Source organism: Homarus americanus, unplaced genomic scaffold, assembly GCF_018991925.1.
Source record: "Homarus americanus isolate GMGI-L3 unplaced genomic scaffold, GMGI_Hamer_2.0 scaffold56009, whole genome shotgun sequence".
NCBI lineage: Eukaryota > Metazoa > Arthropoda > Malacostraca > Decapoda > Nephropidae > Homarus > Homarus americanus.
This window is the reverse complement of record NW_024739542.1, coordinates 3,850,985-3,869,170: the sequence shown is the minus strand read 5'-3', so window position 1 is coordinate 3,869,170 and position 18,186 is coordinate 3,850,985.

Sequence of the window (18,186 nt, the reverse complement as noted above, 5' to 3'; positions counted from 1 at the left end):
TTGGTGTGTTTTTTCACCACCAGTTTGGTTGTCTCTCTACTCACACCCTTCCATTCGCCTGAGTCTTCGTCATTCACAAGCTTTCCTTGTCTCGCTTCTTCCTTCATCCTCGCTATCTCTTCTTTTAATTTCAAGATATCTTCCTTGGCCCTCTCCAACTCGGCCCTCAGAAGGGCACAGCCCTGTTCACAAGTCGCACTAGCCATTACTGACAGATTTTTTGTTTTTTTAGATTGCCCACGAGGGGGCTAATTTTTATTGGGCACCCCCTTACATCCTGTGCAAGGTGAAGCGCAGAAGCGTTTACAGCGCCCAACAGGGAAGCATGCTAAGTTCATGCTTGCCTTTATGTCTCATGAGTTAAGGGCGTAGAAGCCTGAAGAGTCAATGGTGTATGTCATCAAGTTATTGGAAGCTCCAACAACTCCCTGAATACGAATTCGCAACTTTCGATTTACAACAGGTACCTACTTTACTGCTAGGTGAACAGGGACTAATGGGGGCTAGGAAGTATGTCCAAACAACTTCCACCGGCCCGGGAATCGAACCCGTGACATCTCGCTTGCGAGGCAAGAACGGTACCGCTTCTACCTCCTGCGCAGTTTATCCTCGGGAGCTAAGCCGCTGTGACCTTTCCCCGAGCAAGGTCAGAAGACCTGTTAATGTTGTTGCTGAACACCCACACACACACACACACACACAAGCACACACCACAAATACACATACACACACCACAAATACTCACACACACACCACCACAACACACACACACACACACACACCACAACACACACACACACCACAACACACACACACACACACACACACACACACACACACACACCACAAATACACACACACCACCGCACACCACAACACACACACACACACACACACACACACACACACACACACACACACACACACACCACAAATACACACACACCACCGCACACCACAAATACACACACACACACACACACCAGGGTGGTGGGAGAAGGGCTTAGATTAACATGCTCTCTCTCTCTCTCTCTCAGCTTCAACACTACCGTACCAAATCAAATCAAGCTTATCCTAGTAGCTCAAACCTAACAAACATCGATGTAATTTGCACCACCAACTTATTCAATATTCACCAAAGCTTTTAACACGCCCGTCACTGCAGTTTGAGAGAACGACTGACAGTGTTTGGTGGAAGAACCTGTGTTGATCTTAGTTCGGGTCATCTCGTACCATGGGGGTATTTTGCAAGTGTGAGAAAAAACTAATATCTCTGAACAAAAAAGAAAGGGAAAAAAATAATAAACTGTGAAATGACCCCAAAAATAAATAAAAAATACATAACGGTAAATAAATTATATGATATATTTCTGACTTGTTTATTGATTTGTCGTAAATATTTTTTTATTTTTTTATTATGGGTTTCGTGTATCCTGGAAATAACATTGTACACAACCACGTCGTTGTTCACCCTGGGAAGAACAAGAGTGGCGAGCCCTTCACTATTTACACTGCACCTGCGCTACGGTTCACACGCCCAAGCATAGAAAATCAATCTTGGCCTAATGACCCCGACCACACCTGTCACACCTGTGTTGTGTTCCCCTCTTACCCTCAGTCACACCTGTGTTGTTCCCCTCTTACCCTCAGTCACATCTGTGTTGTTCCCTCTTGCCCTCAGTCACATCTATGTTGTTCCCCTCTTGCCCTCAGTCACACCTGTGTCCCTCTTGCCCTCACACCTGAGTCCCTCTTGCCCTCACTCACACCTGTTTCCCTCTTGCCCTCAGTCACACATGTGTGTGTATTGTGTGTGTGTGTGTGCGTGCGTATGTGTATGAGTATGCAACCTGTGGTGTAATGGTCAGCAAGCTCGCATTGCAAGCGAGTAGTCCTGTGTTCGATCCCGAGGCCATTTGCCTGTGTTTCCCCAGCAGTAATTGGGGACCTGAATGTTAATCGATTTGTTAATCGCCAGTGCAGTTGGCGAGCTGTCCGGTTTTCTCGGACTGTTCCTTGACACTGGGTCATGTAACTCGTTAACTTGGGGCGTGGTTGTTGTGTTAGATACAGCTTCTACAGCTTAAACAAATTCACGCCTAGGTGGCCCTGGGGCCAGCCATCCTCGTTACACGAGGGACTTCATTATTGTGTATATGTGAGTATTTTGTATGTGTATTGTATGCGTGCATGTGTAATGTATGTATGTATATACAGTATGTTTCTGTGTGTATGTATATACATATGTGTTTCTGTATTTGTGTGTGTGTGTCAGTAAGAGGGTTAACATTGTTCCAACACTCTTGTTTCGACACCTGCAAGCGTCCCTGAATAGCACACATCCCGGATCTGTCGTGAATCACCTGAAGATTAGACACCCCAGCATATTTCACCTGGCGATTAGACATCCTCACACTAATCTAACCTAACCTAATCTAACTTAACCTAACCCAACCTGATCAAATCTAACTTAACGCAACAACCTAATCTAACCTAACTTAACCCAAAATCGTAACCTAACCTCTTACCTAACCTAACTTAATCTAAACTAATTTAATGTTACCTAAAATAACCACTAAGCAGCGTTAGTGTTTGATTATCCATTGAAACAAGCTGGGGTGTCTAATCTTTAGGTTAGGTCAGGTTAGGTTAGGTTAGGTTTGGTTAAGAAAGTAAGCAAAGGTTAGGTTAGGTCAAGGCTAGTCAAGTTATGTATCATCTAAATTGTTAATTATTCTGGCTGATCATTCTGTGCCAATTAAACATGTGATATTAACAGTAGATTGAAAACATTACATAAGTATTTACAGTATTGCGCTTCTACAACTTCACCTTTTTAAGAGCGTAGTCTAGGTTAGCCCATGCACTAGGCACCAATGCTAATTACGAGAAATTCACTTTATCTTCTCTGTACTAACTTACAGAGCATGTGAGAAATAATATATACATTAAACCTCATATTATTTAAAGGATCCTCCTGGAAATAAGGTGAACGGAAATAAAATCACGGGAGAAATCAGAAAAAAAATGCCTTGGAAAAAAGTCATAGGAAAAAATCGCATTTTATTTAAATTCCATAATAAAATAGGTTAGGTTAGGTTCTGTGACTTTTTTCTTGATTTTTACCTGGATTCATACAAGCTTAACTGCATACCTGCATTGTCTATATACACGATGACCCAACTGCAAACTTGTATGGTGATTTTACTGAATATATATCTGCCTATCAATCAATCTATCTAATGTGCTTTACAAAACATAATATATTTTCTATTAGATATATTTATTTATCTAGTTATTTGTCGATTTATATAAAAAACGGCGTATTCGTTAAATTATTCATTACAACGGTCGACTTTGGAACTCTGATATGACAGCAGTGAGGCCCGCCGCCCAAAATGCTTGTGGCCTGTCTTTCTCTACGTAACAAGGGTGATGCAACACTTCCTTCCTCTTGTAGTGTTTTTTGTTTGTGTTGATTACTGCCGAGTCTAGCTAGCTCCACCCTGATGATTGTGGGGGTGGTATGGTGGTGATGGTAGGGTGATAATAAGGTTAGTGGTACAGTGGTTGGGGCATGGTGCTTTGGTGCCGTGGGTTATGTTGGTAAGGGTGGTGGTGGTAGTGGTAATAGTGGAGGTGGGGGGGAGTGTGGTGTTAGTAAAGGTGGGGAATGAAAGAGTAAGGGCAAGAAGGGGGGGGTGTAGATCATGAAAGTTTTTCGTAAAAAATTTAGAGAGAGAAATAGTGAGAGAGAGAGAGAGAGGTGGGGGGGGTGAGGGAGGAAGAAAAGGGGTAATCCAATTAATCGCCATAAAACACAACATTTGTTCTGCGGAATGATCACAGGAGGTGATATAAACAGTGGTGTAAGCGATCATAAACATAGACTGCTTATAAAGAGTCAGCGCTGACACCACATAAGTCCACACTGCCGTTCTTGCTGGCAGTTATCAGGCACTAAAGTGAGTACAGTATTGAGAATTCCAGAACCATGCCGCCACTGCGCACGTGAACAATCCTCTCGCTGCGCTTAGACAAACCTGCATTGCGCTCCGTTGAATACGGTGATAACTTTTATGTTGTATACAAGCTGAATACCGAGCAAAAATAGCCCCTACAGACAATATAAGGTACATGCTACACATATGGACAATAAAAAAAAGCATCTGCACTGCGCAACTCCTAATTGTTTCCCTCGGTAATATAAAGTTTTCCTCACCGGCAACATAAACTGCGCATTTAAAAATATATGCACAGATCATGTGAATTATGCTCGCTGCACGCTCAAATATTTTCCGCAGCGCTCGTCCATTATGAACAACTGCATATTTAAAAGATATTTTTTTCCCTGCACTTGTATACGTATGAAAACCATTCAGACGGTAGTTAAATTTCCTCATAGGGGAAACTTCACAAGCTTTTGCATGCATAGTTAATAATTATATTCACTTTGTTTTGGATACGAACGTCTTATATGACTAATCCGGACGTTTTTCACTGCCTTTATGGTGACAGTATATTTCCTTGGGATTTTATGTTCGGCAGTTGAGATATATATATTCCCAAGCTTATTTGGACACCCACAGTACACAGCTTGATAAACACACTCGCTACTCAAATAGACAAACACCTCCATTACACATATAGACAAACACCTTGTTAGGGGTTTGTATTCCATTCCAGTGATTGTTGGAATAGTGTTGGGTTTGTTTTCTGTATTTGAAGCAGGTGTAGCTCATGGGTAGTTCGAACCAAGTCATAGTGCGGGGTGTAATCGTATGGCTGGTCAGTGGTCACTTGGCTCCCTTCCTCTGATCCAGTTGGTCATCTGATACCTGTGAGTATTCCATATTATTTATTATCGTTTTTGGTTTATGGTTCCTATTGTGTTATTTGTGTTTTAAGGGTGCCTTGTGTAATGTTTGTTAATTACTATGTATGCACAACTTAGTGTGTATGAATTATGCAAATATAATAGCATGTTGACAGTTAATAATATAATAATTAGACACTATTCTAAATGGACTGTATTGTTGCATCTTTTTATTCATGGTCACGTTGGTATGTACTGCTGCACTCCTTGCCTTGTATGTCATTTGACAGTTGTTGGTTGTTGGTATATTTTAAGTGCTTCAACCGCCGGGATTATTTACAGTTTGACTTTTGCTTTTTTTGTTACTAACAGTGTTCTATTTAGCTTCATATGTGGTCTATCGGCTATCACACGTTGCGGCTCCAGATATACAGTATTGGTTTCATTTTGTTAGGAAGATATCCTGGTAACAGCATTCTAAGGTAAAACGTCCCGGGCTCCGAGATACTCCTTACTAAGATGCTCAAGATGCATATTAGTGCTCTTTAAATGCCTGACGTTGAAAAGTATAAGGCTACTACACTTAAGCTTCCATCTCCCATGATAGAATATAATAACATTAAAAGATGTAGCTGGAGTTTAAAGTTCTTGGGTCTGAAGGTCCTTGACGAAATCATCTTCCCTTTACGGCTTTCTTTCCATCCTCGCTTTTGTGGAAGTTAGTTTTTCTAAACAACTCGGCACAAATTTAAAATATTTCCTTCCAACACCACCGTATATTAGTATTGCTAGTTTACACAACGTCAAAAAAAATTTATGTAACAGTTGAAAAGATATAAAAACAATCGACGTTTATTTATCAGTACGCGATTTGTTTATTAAAATTAGCAACCTAGTTAACCTATGTATTGTTGTATGATCTCGGTTATGTGCAGCTCGGTAGTCGGAGAGTGTTAGCATCGCCTCCTAGGAGCATGTTTAACACAATTTACCGGTATGGCAGGAAGTTTGACGTCATAAGCTATATCTGGTCCTGTATATTTACTTGTAGTCTCCTATACCTAAGTTACTGATTATTGAATTTCATTAGGTTTATTCTGATTTACTATATGTTAACACCAGAAAGCCTAACAACATACATCTGCATTGTGAAACATTTGTTAGGCATGCTGATATAGCATTTATATAGTATACAGATGAGTATATTTCCATAAAAAGCCTACTGTGAGCTCTACAACAAGATATTATCGATATACAATATACAATTCATATATAGGTTTTCGTATCATATATCAGATAAGCTAGATGTACTGTACTGTCTGTACACGACATCTCATTCTTACTTTACGCCTACAAGTCAACCGGAAGCAGGATGTGAAAGCAAGCATCACCCAGTAAAGATATGTTCACATGTAAGATCCTTGAGATCATTTAGTCTTCTTTTAGTCTACTTCTTTGTAGTGAAGATATTTATGGTACAATTTTACGTGGAAAACCCATGTGCCACCTATTCTGGATATAGTACATGGGGGACACCGATAAAAATAGAATCGGGTATAGCTAGGAAAACACAAGTGCGAGCGTGACAGAAACTGCAGGATGTACTACTGCCTTCCATTCTTTGAACGGACCTACATTATTTACCAAAGAATTTGCCCCTCAGAAGGATTTATCGTATTTTTGCCATTGTCTTATCTTGCTTCAAAAGACATTCTATTAGTTATAGCTTATAATTTAGCAGCTAACTCAATATTACATGGTCTGCAGCATTATTGTGAAAATGCAATTATCAGCATTCACGGTATCAGGGGTAAGAGGAGGCGGTTGATGCAGTCCTAACCTCCACCATGGGTTCAATGTTTCGCTCGTGACAGCTATAGTCAACATACCTTAACACCCACTTTTTCTCCCTCCTTTCGCTTCTCTTTCCCTTTCTCTCCTTGTCTGTCCATTTATATAATTTTCTCACTATTCTTCTCTATTTCTGCTTGGTCCCGGCATATTTATATTTTATTAATATAATCCTTTTTCAGAAATATTAATATTAGCTTCGAAATGAATGGAAAATTATCTATGATACCTAAATGGGGAAAATACTCAAGACTTGCCTCTAGTATGTAACGTTTCTTCCTTGGCAAGAGATTTAACAGTTTGTTTTCGCAGTATATAAAATCCCAACATCATTTGAGATAATATTCATATGAATAGGTAAAATACAAATATGTTATGACTCCATCTTGTCCCCTCCCTCAAGACCTGTGATATTAGGTCATTTACACTAATTTACACTGTAATTGGCTGACTGACTATAATCTAGTGAGCTTGAGCATGAGCCAGCACACTATAGTTGTTTGCAAAATGTGTGATGTACTGTACAGTCATGAAAAACGGCCCCAATGGGGGATTGTCAGTTTACCACACTTCAAAATTCCCCAAATCGCAGAAATTTTGTGTTTATTGTATCAGGCAATTTTACAGGTGATAACAACAATAATTACATTTAAATACAAACGTATTTACCAGGCATCAATTACCATATCAGATTATCGAGTAAATAAGTGTGACTGCGTAATCTTAGTTGATTACATGCGCCGTTGCAACCTTTACTCCTACCTTATTGTATGCAGCTGTCCTTGGGTTTTTACCTCTAAACAGAAACAGTTCATAAGAAAATTAATTTAAAAAATCAGTCCTCAATGTAGCACACCAACATATTAAATGAAATTAAGGAATATGAGGTAAACGCGTATGATGAAAAACAAAACAAAACCACGAACACAGGAATCCCCATATCAACAGTGTTTTAATAAAAGTGATAAAATATGTCTAACACAGGAAACTGATGTCAACTCAAAGTAAAAAAAAATCAACTGGTGAAATAACATTACCAAGTCTTACAGGTCAAAAGGTAGTTGTGTGATAGAGATAATTGAGAACGCAGTATTACCAACTCGGGATTATTTATTTGAACCTGTGTACAGCATTGTCCAACTTAATTTTTTTCCTCTCCAATCCAATTGCAAATAAATATTTTCTTAAATTAAAACCGTAAGAGCAAAGGTCAACTCAATTAGTAAGAACCTTATTACAGGTGGGAGTTATTGGCTTATGAGGCATTAATTCAGCACAGGTATTTTTAAATGTGTAACTAGCTTCTGTTAAGATTTTAAAATATTGACAATAATTAGAATATCGGCATTTTCGAAGGAAGTTTGATCGTCTTGCCCTTAAGAAGTTTATAAAGTCCTAATCTGATTACCCTGGCCATAATTGACTCGTAGACAGTGATGAAACGAAGCCTTCGGATCACCTGAAGAATCTGCACCCCAGGCCGCTCTATCTGAAAAACTTCCACCCCCAGCTTTAACTAATGAACTCTATTGAGTACCGGAGATCACAGCCCCAGGCTAAAGAAGCTAATCAACTGAGGTAATTGTCTGAACTAACTTCTTTGGAGTGAGTCATGAAGCCCTGGAATAATCTACCAGTAAATGTTGTATAAGTACTAAGTGTGAACTCTTACGTCCGGGAGGCTATATACTGTGATTAATTGAGGTTAGGGTGGAAGAGTGGATACAACGTTCGATTCCAGACTTTAGATTTCCTGGTTCTTGTCTAGGGGTTCCCTGGTACATCCAGTTGCTTTCATGAAAACCGAAAAGGTTTAGTTTGGTTTACAGTGTTATACAATATCCGCATTTCCCCTAACGGATCGTCATGCCTACGAAACCCACTTTCACTGCAGTTGAACGCAACTAACACAAACATAAAAATATTGCTATCACTTCTAATATACTTTATATCAACTGACCATTCTAATGATATAATGTGCAGTATAATAAAACAACAAATTACCTTTCTAGGTGTAATTTACTTTCAAGGTCAGTAATATATCAATGACTATAAATTGGTCATCTTATTGAAGGAGTTTTTGTATAACACTTTAAACAAATTATCATCTTAACGTGTTATTTTCCCCTAATTAAGATTAATTATTTATGCTTTGCTCAGATCCGCTACTGAACTTCCCTAATAATGTGATCAATTTGAGTGATAAATACTAAGATTATATCGAATTACTATCAACTGATAGTTTCCATGAATTAGTCATGTTGTATGCCTTATTTAGTTTTGGAAACGCTAAAATAAGCTACACATCGGTTAAAGACTCGGCAGCTGCAGTTATTATAAATTATAATTATGAGATTTGAAATTGTGTAAAGCACATAAATTGAATGGGAATGTTCACGCGAGTAAGTGTACATATCAATGTCTAATTATCTTTTGTATGCAGATGGTACGCAGATGATTGTGCACGTAGTCTTGTATTTGAAGTATGTATTTGGCTGTTTGCGTACTGAATGTGTGCGCATGTAAGTATATTTGTGCATGCATGCAATTTAGGGGTGTTCGTTTGAGTTTCTGCATTGTGTTTGTTTGCGTGTGTATGCGTTTGTGAATATTGGTGAATATAAGTTTAATAAAAATATTTTAAAATATACTGTAGATTTACTACTAAGTGTTGAGTACATAGGTCACAATGTACATGACACCGTCTGCAGTACATGGAGTCAGTTACCGTTAAGAGTAAAATTTCACACAAGACACTACCTGTGTGTGTGTGTGTGTGTGTTCGCAGCTGTGTGTGTTCAGGAGCGTGTGAACCTACTTAGACCCACGCCAATCGATGTCCTGAATCCACGTACAGTTACGTCACTGTATATAAAGGGCAATACTACCTTCAAAACATCAATATACTGATAAGTGTGTGAAGGAAGCTGCAAGAGTGAGACGATCAATACCGTAGTGTGTGTAAACAGTGGTGCTTCTTATGTAAGGGGGTATATCCACGTCCGTATATAGTGGGTCGGTGCGCCAGAAAAGTAGGTCTGGAGAGAAAGCAGTGCGTGGGACGTGGCTTCCCACACTTGGGAACACTTTGAGTGTAATATTTTTTCTCACCCTAAAGAAAATTCAAATGCAATCAAAGTATCCTGCAGTGTAGAATTTTACTGGGACAATGATTAGGTATAACCTCTTCCCTTTACTCCTATTGACTTTTCTTAACCATACGAATTTCTTTTGTCAATGTAATAGCCTTTCTTTTTAATTCATAGATGTTTTTTAATTACTAAGCAGGGAGTAATACCAGTGGTGGGGAGTGTTCCCGGGACTGGCCTCTCACAGTTACAGCACCAACGTCATTCAAGTTGGTTCTATTCATTCTTTTGGGGGCAGAATTGGTTGTTGCATACTATAATGCTGACATGGGGCTGGTATGGTTGTACGGGGGAACCTTCCTCGTGTTATGGGCCTTTTGCCTGAGAAAGCCTGAAAGCAGATGTGTCTGGGATTGATTAGATAGGCTGTCATCAATTTAAGTTTATTTTCCTCTTGGCTGATTAATTTCGTCGTGTAATGCAGATGAAGTTAGTTTGAATATAAATTTGACGGTGTTGTGAAACCCCACTCCATTAAAAACATACGTAAATACTTGTGAATGCCGGGTGGGATACTTGCAGTGGTTGGTAGCCCTGGAGTTCAATGTGCGCCAGGGATGTGTGACTTGAAGGCGGCTGCGAGCTAAACGTTTTGAAATCAATATTGTATTTCTTTCGCAATCCTCTCTTGACATCCCATAGGATAAATATGTGCACAGAATTATATCATAGTTTTATTAGAAACTTTGTCTGTGGGTATCATTTTATTGAATGAAAAATATGTAAATGGAAAAGAATGGACTAATAATTCTAAATATCATCGTTGCGCAAAACAAAATTCCACAAGACGTGTGCGCAAGTGGGAGGCGACGCGGTGGTGCCACATTTCTCCCGTGACTGGTTCATGACAGAGCGCCGGTGCCACATCTACTTGACAGACCCGTAGCCTACACACGAGAGAAACTCTTGACACACTATTGCACCATCTTTATCAATACTGTCGATATGTAATTTGAAACAGGAGCCACAATTTTTGATGCACCTTATGGTAATGTATTTCACGTAGAATGGAGGTCATCGTGGAACTAGGAAAACACTTTCTTTGTTTAGAGTTTGCCCGTAGACAGTATGTCGTCTCGTAAAATTGAATTGAGAATGTCTTTCATATTTTTGGTTACTTTACGCATATAACAGATACATTCATACGTTTCCCACCAAGATGTTCATCAATTTCAGTAAATAACGACATACAAGTATCCATCACTGGAGGGAACGATTATTTTTAGAAATATGTAGGTGGGTTCAGACTCGGTTGCCAATTAATGTAAATGAAAAAGTAATATTAGCTGCTTCTATAATGAAAGAGAAATTATGATATATTAGTTAAAATGGAGAAATGTGATCTATGAAAAATGAAGATGAACTAGGTGTGGTAATAGTTGTAAAGAGATAAATGCTGTCCTTTTGTATTTTTGTATTTTTGTTATGAATTCTCATTCCTAAACTTTTATAAATACATGAACTTCTCCAATACACAATTGAACGCTTTACATATGGGGTATACAACACCCTAGTTGATCAACGGTTAATAACATTAAATACATTTAAAATTACCATCCAGCAACTCTAATCCAAGTCAGCTGATGTACCGAGAGATCGATTGTAGAGTTTTATTTCCAGAAATTATATAACTCAGCATTTCCCGTTTATTAAGATTGATGTTCTCTGAAAGGAACTTGATAAAAATTCACTCATTTCACAAAAGTTCAATTTTTTAAATTTTACAATTTACATACATACATAAATATTACATATTAATATATTTGTCTGAAATATTTGGATGATTTTTCTTTTAAAATACACTTGATCTTCCATTTATTATAATATATCCTGCTTTCAATAAAGGCTATAGTTTCCTCAACATACAGTAAATATAATCTGACAGCATGATCATTGTATTCTTATCCATATTATTACTACAGTTAATATTAAACAAAATAATGCAGAAATAATTTGCTATTAACGTTGAAAAATGTATTGAGGATATTTTTAAACCATTTAATTATCTCTTTGTTATGGAATCGAAAGTAAAATATAAGTAATTTATATTCTACCTCACCACATCTATAATTACCATCTTGTTTTATGTTTAACATTTTCAGTCTCTGATTTGTTGGTAGAGTTTCATGAATACCTACTGTTATTGTGAAGCCTTTCTGGTAAGGAACCATATATTTACGTCATATTTTCCAAATAAAAGACCATTTAAACAGCGGATACTTTTCTTCAACTGTTTGTTTAGTCCATGTCATTAACATGCTGTATACATCATTATTCCTGATATTGGGAAAGTTATCATGCAGTGCTTTCCTCCTTAGGGTATTGATTGCATTACTGTAATAAGGTGGAGACAAGTAGGAAATATTCTCTGAAGGTTTCATTCTATTAAGTCGGTTTTATGATAGTTGTTTAGTGACTATCCCACCTGTCATCGTGTCGGTCTGTCATTATATTGAAAATTGAACTAAAAAATAATCTGTAACTAATTCTATATTATAGTTTTAATAATAATATAAATGATAACAGTGATACTAATAATAACCAGACTAATATTAGTAATATTAATGATAATAATAATAACCATTAAAAGTAATTACGTATGATGGTCACTTTCCTCACCAGCTCCTACTCCATTAGAGTAATTTTCCTCCTCACGGAGATTCTCATTTTCCTCTCCAAGTAATTTCCCTTAACCTTCACTTAGTTTTCTTTTTCCTTCATAGGTCAGAATATATTAGGATATGTTAGTTTAGGTAGGACAAAGCTGTGTTTATACTAAGCGAGTTAAGTCGAGTCATTAGAGTCATTTGACTCGAGTCAAATTGACTCCTTCCTGTTCACACCCGAAAAGTCAAAACGAGTCAAATTTGTCAGTAGTACCCATATGTTCTCTCGCTGAATTGTATGTTCAGTTGTGGGTTTAGCGGCGTAGTAGGGGGGGGGGGAGAAACCAAATGTGGGTACAGTCAGCCAAAGCCGCACCTGGATCATATTGTGTTGAATGATGAAGTTAAATGACATTAGGACACAGGTTCGATTCCCGGGCCGGTGGAAGTCGTTTGGACTTACTTCCCAGCCCCCATTAGTCCCTGTTCATCTAGCAGTAAAGTAGGTACCTGTTGTAAGTCGAAAGTTGCGAATTCGTATTCAGAGAGTTGTTGGAGCTTCCAATAACTTGATGACATAAACCACTGACTCTTCAGGCTTCTACGCCCTTGACTCTTCAGGCTTCTACGCCCTTAACTCATGAGACATAAAGGCAAGCATGAACTTAGCATGCTTTCCTGTTGGGCGCTGTAAACGCTTCTGCGCTTTACCTTGCACAAGGATGTCGGGGGGTGCCCAATAAAAAAAAAAAGACACAAACTTAGGTAAAGTTATTAGTGAGGCTTATTCGTGTTAGTATGGCCAAAGTCGCATAAGTTAGTCAGGTAAATGGTTAGCTTAGGTTGGGGCTTTGGTAGGATACGGTATAAATTTCGTATTACTCTCCGCAGTCGTAAAATCACCTTCTCACATCTCCAACTTTCCTCCCGAGAAAATGGGAAAGGTGGAAATAGATAATACAATTGGGAAAATAGATGAATTAGATAAAGAAAAAATGAAGAAAACAAGAGGGAGACTAAGACGGGTGAGAAGATAACGGCGATAACAGAACAAAAATAAGTAAAAATAAAACGAAGCTGAGAGAAAGAACCGCTAAAATAAAAATAGAGTAATAAAGAATACAGGACACAGATAAAAAATATTAAATTGTAATACATAAAGATGAAGGTAAGAAAGAAGAGGAAAATGAGAAGAAATTAAGGCAATATAAGATGAGCACAAAAAACGAAAGTGGAGGCGAAGAAAGATGTTGAACACGAGAAGAGAGCGCAGGAAGGTGAAGTCAGGGTTTGGACCAGAGTGAGGGACAAAGTGCATGACGTGGAGTGCCAACCAGCTGTGATGTCACTGCAGTGTTATCTACCGTGGCAGCATGTTCCCTTGCACGTGATTGTGTGCCTGTGAACGTTTTTGACGTGGAACTAATAAAGATATAAACAATTATTTTATCATTGATTTTTAAACTGCAGCGGTTAATTTAACCAGAAAAAATCACATAAAAGTGATAGTGACACACGGTTCTTACGTGAACATTTTGTTAAATTAATTAACCTGGTACAGACTGTACAGGTATCAATATCCCTCAAATTTCTGTATCCCTAAATTATGTACCCTGTGCAGTGAGATTATTTATAATATTATCATGTCCTTCGTTCATGCACAGATAAAAAATAAATAAATACATTAATAAAGGTAATGAATGTATGACTTGAAAAAGGATATGTATATTTTCATATGCAGCATAAATCTGAGCGCTTATGAATGCACATTTCGTGGTATTTTGGTTGTCTTGATTCCAATATATTCATGAATAGATTATATATCTTATTTTCCGTCCCATTTTCTCAGGTGTTCTCTATAGGAGGTACTAGGCATTTTTTCATGCGTGGAAAGGATATTTTCCGGGGAATGTAGATAATTATTGATCACAATCATGTGCTTGCAAGTATTTATTTGTCTGAATTAAATTTTAAAATAAAATGTCTTAAATAAGGGCTTTTAATTATGCTTAGTTATCCTTGCAAGTATTTTTTTTGATAAATATTCTTGCGAGTCTACTACCATCAACACAGTATGTAAACTGTTGAGAAAATTTTGAGGGGCGCTAACACCACCCGAGTGGAGAGAACCTGCATTCCTTGAAACGGTAACTTAGTTTTCTTTTTTTCTTTTTTTTTCGCCACTGGTCAGCTTACTAGCCATTTGGGCGCAAGGATTACCAGCAATTGAGAGCAGCAACGAAAAATTCCTACCAAACCTTAGGAAATATACTGTAAGTCTTACCCAAAAATGCAAGGATAAGAAATTGCTCCTTTAACATTTCAAGTCCATCAGTTGTCCCCATCTGGACACCTGTATAATAGGCATGGAGACCAATCCACCAGACATAACTGGCTGTAATAACTCAAACTGTCGACGGCCAGCAAACAAAGCAGCCAAGCAGTCAGACATAACAATCCCTAGAAATGATACAACACAGAGCGACTCGGGTTATTCCTGAACTAAATCGTCTGGATTATTCAAGTGACTCAAGTAAGGGCCTTATGACTGACAACTCTTCAAACAACATACGATAGGTGGATCTCATAGAGACATTAAAATTCTTGGAAGAGATGGAAAACGTAAACCCAGATAAATTTTTCGAGATGTCACGCTCCATCAACACAAGAAGACAACTTCAAACTAGCTAGGGTGCCGTGCAGGACAAATATAAGTAAGTACTTTTTCACTCAGAAGGTGGTAGATTTATGGAATAATGTACCAACACAAACAGTGGAAATGAAATTAGTACTGGGCTTCAAAATATCCTTTGATAAGACTATCAAAAACAATGGACGGATCCTACACAGGCCACTGGCCTCCTCCCGTCTCAGCCACTTCAAGTTCAATTAATAGTCATTAGGTGAATTAATGGTAAATGATGATCATTATGAATCTTATACTATTTCTAATTATCATTGAGTCTTTTATCAGTATTATTTTGTATCTTTTGTAATTATCCTTGTGAATTTTATATTTTCTATATTTTTGTCTTCTACCGTTCATAATTGTCGTCGTAAGTCTAATTATTAATTACTTCATGTATCTAATTTGTCCTTGTGAGTCTTACCATCTGTAGGCCTAATTACCCCCAAATCTTATATTTTACATAATAATCTTTGCAAGTCGTCTGCCATCTAAAAATTATCCTTGTGGGTCTACTAAGATTATCCTTGTGACTAGTATATTCTAAAATTATCTTTGCGAGTCTTTTGCCATCTATAATTATCCTTTTGAGTCTCATATAATTATCCTTTGGAGTTTTGCAACTGTAATCACCGATGTTCTATTGATTATCCTTACGAGTCTTCTATTTTCTAAAAATTTCCTTGTTAGTCATTCATTAGAATTATGATAAATAACAATTTAAGGAGATTAACTTACAGTGTAGCGTCAATATTATTATACAGTTCGTGAAGTAAGGAGGCTGACTCGTGCCAAGATCAATAGAAGACGGTAACAAGAGGAAAGTGGTGCAATATTGCATCACGTTGCGTTCTTGAGCACTGTCGCTATTATATGGTGAAACTAACAATGGATATATCGATAATACTGTTCGGCAATAGTAAACATGTGACTGCATGTCAGGGGCTGATCCAGGTGGGTCCTGGGGTCTGATTTTCATCAGAGAATTCTTATACTTCTTTAATGCAGTATTGTGTACTTGTGTGTTTTTGAATAGTAAAAGTAATTACTATTGACCTCAGAATATCTCCTAATATCAAGTGCACATGGCTTCAAAAGGACCATGATAAGATATTGGCGAGTAGGGTTAAAACTGAGATAAGGAAAGCCAAGAGGAATAATGAGGTAAGGATAGCAAGGGAGGCAAAGACAAACCCCAAAGGATTCTACCAAATGTATCAAACTAAAACACGAGAAAAGATTGGACCAATACGGTCAGATACCGGCGAGCTCACTGATAACGATGGAGAAATCAGCAATAATTTGAATAAATATTTTTCAACAGTTTTCGCCACCGAAAATTTAAACATGATACCCGAGGCACCGACTCCATTCAGAGATAGTGAAGAAAACAAATTAAGCGAGATAGTAGTGACTAGTAACGATGTTAGTAAGCAAATAGACAAACTAAAGCCTGATAAGTCACCTGGTCCCGATGAGATATTCGCCAGACTATTAAAGGAATGTAAGGAAGAGCTTAGTATGCCCTTAGCAAAGTTGTTTAACATGTCCTTAAAAACAGGTGTAGTACCAGAATCCTGGAGGATAGCGAATGTAATACCGATTTTCAAGAAGGGGGATAGATCACTATCCTCTAACTACCGCCCAATCAGTCTAACATCAATAGTAGGCAAATTACTGGAAGCAATCATTTCAAACTCTATTCGAAATCACCTGGAGAAGCACTGACTGATCAATGATTCCCAGCATGGCTTCACAAGCGGACGTTCTTGTCTAACTAATCTATTAACATTCTTTCATCAGTTTTCGAGTCGGTGGACGAGGGGCACAATTATGATGTGGTATATCTCGACTTTAGCAAAACCTTCGACAGATGAAAGACTAATTAGAAAGGTAGAAGCACATGGCATCAAAGATAACATCCTTAAATGGATTAGGGCATGGTTACAGGACAGGAAACAGCGAGTGAGCATTAACGGCACTAAGTCCCATTGGAGCAACGTCACTAGTGGAGTTCCCCAAGGCTCAGTACTTGGACCATTATTATTTATTATATACATAAACGACATAGATATCGGCATAGACAGCAACATAAGTAAATTTGCTGATGACACTAAAATAGGACGTGTAATTAAATCTGACGAGGACTCGGCAAAACTACAGGAAGATCGAAATATTTTTTTCGAATGGTCTGAAAAATGGCAGATGAAATTCAACGTGGACAAACGTAAAGTACTCAGTATAGGAGATGGAAACAGGGAAACCAGATACCAGATGAACAACGATGCCATTGAGAAATCCGACTGCGAGAGAGATTTAGGAGTAATCATAAGTAGGAACCTTAAGCCAAGTAAACAATGTGTTTTTGCTCGTAACAAGGCTAATAAAGTACTTGGGTTCATACAAAGGAGTGTTAGTTACAAGACTAGCGAGGTCATCCTAAAACTGTATCTTGCGCTTGTGAGACCACACCTGGATTAGGCAGTTCAGTTCTGGTCACCGTAATACAGAATGGATATAAAATTCTTGGAAAGAATTCAGAGGAGAATGACAAGACTAATCCCGGGCATTAGGAACCTTGACTATAGAGACAGGTTAAAGCATCTTAATTTGCACTCCCTTGAGAGACGTAGAGCGAGGGGTGACCTGATAGAGGTGTATAAGTGGAAGTCAGGGCTAAACAAAGGGGACATTACAAAGGTACTCAAACTATCCAACCAGGAGCGAACTCGTAACAATGGTTTTAAATTAGACAAATTTAGATTTAGGCGTGAAGTAGGTAAACTCTGGTTTGGAAACAGAGTAGTGGATGAATAGAACAAGTTACCAAATATCATCATTAATTCGAATACGCTGAATAGCTTCAAACATAGGTTGGATGCTTATATGAGCAATAGGGGTTGGGTGTAAACGGGACTGCCCAGTATGGGCCAATAGGCCCGCTGCAGTTTCCTCCATTCTTATGTTCTTATGTTCTTATATTGGTCAGTTAAAAGAAATCGGGGGTGGGGGGGGGATGAGAGTTACCAGCACCCCTCCACACCTTCCCGCTGGATGGGCTTGCTTTGCTCGCCACGT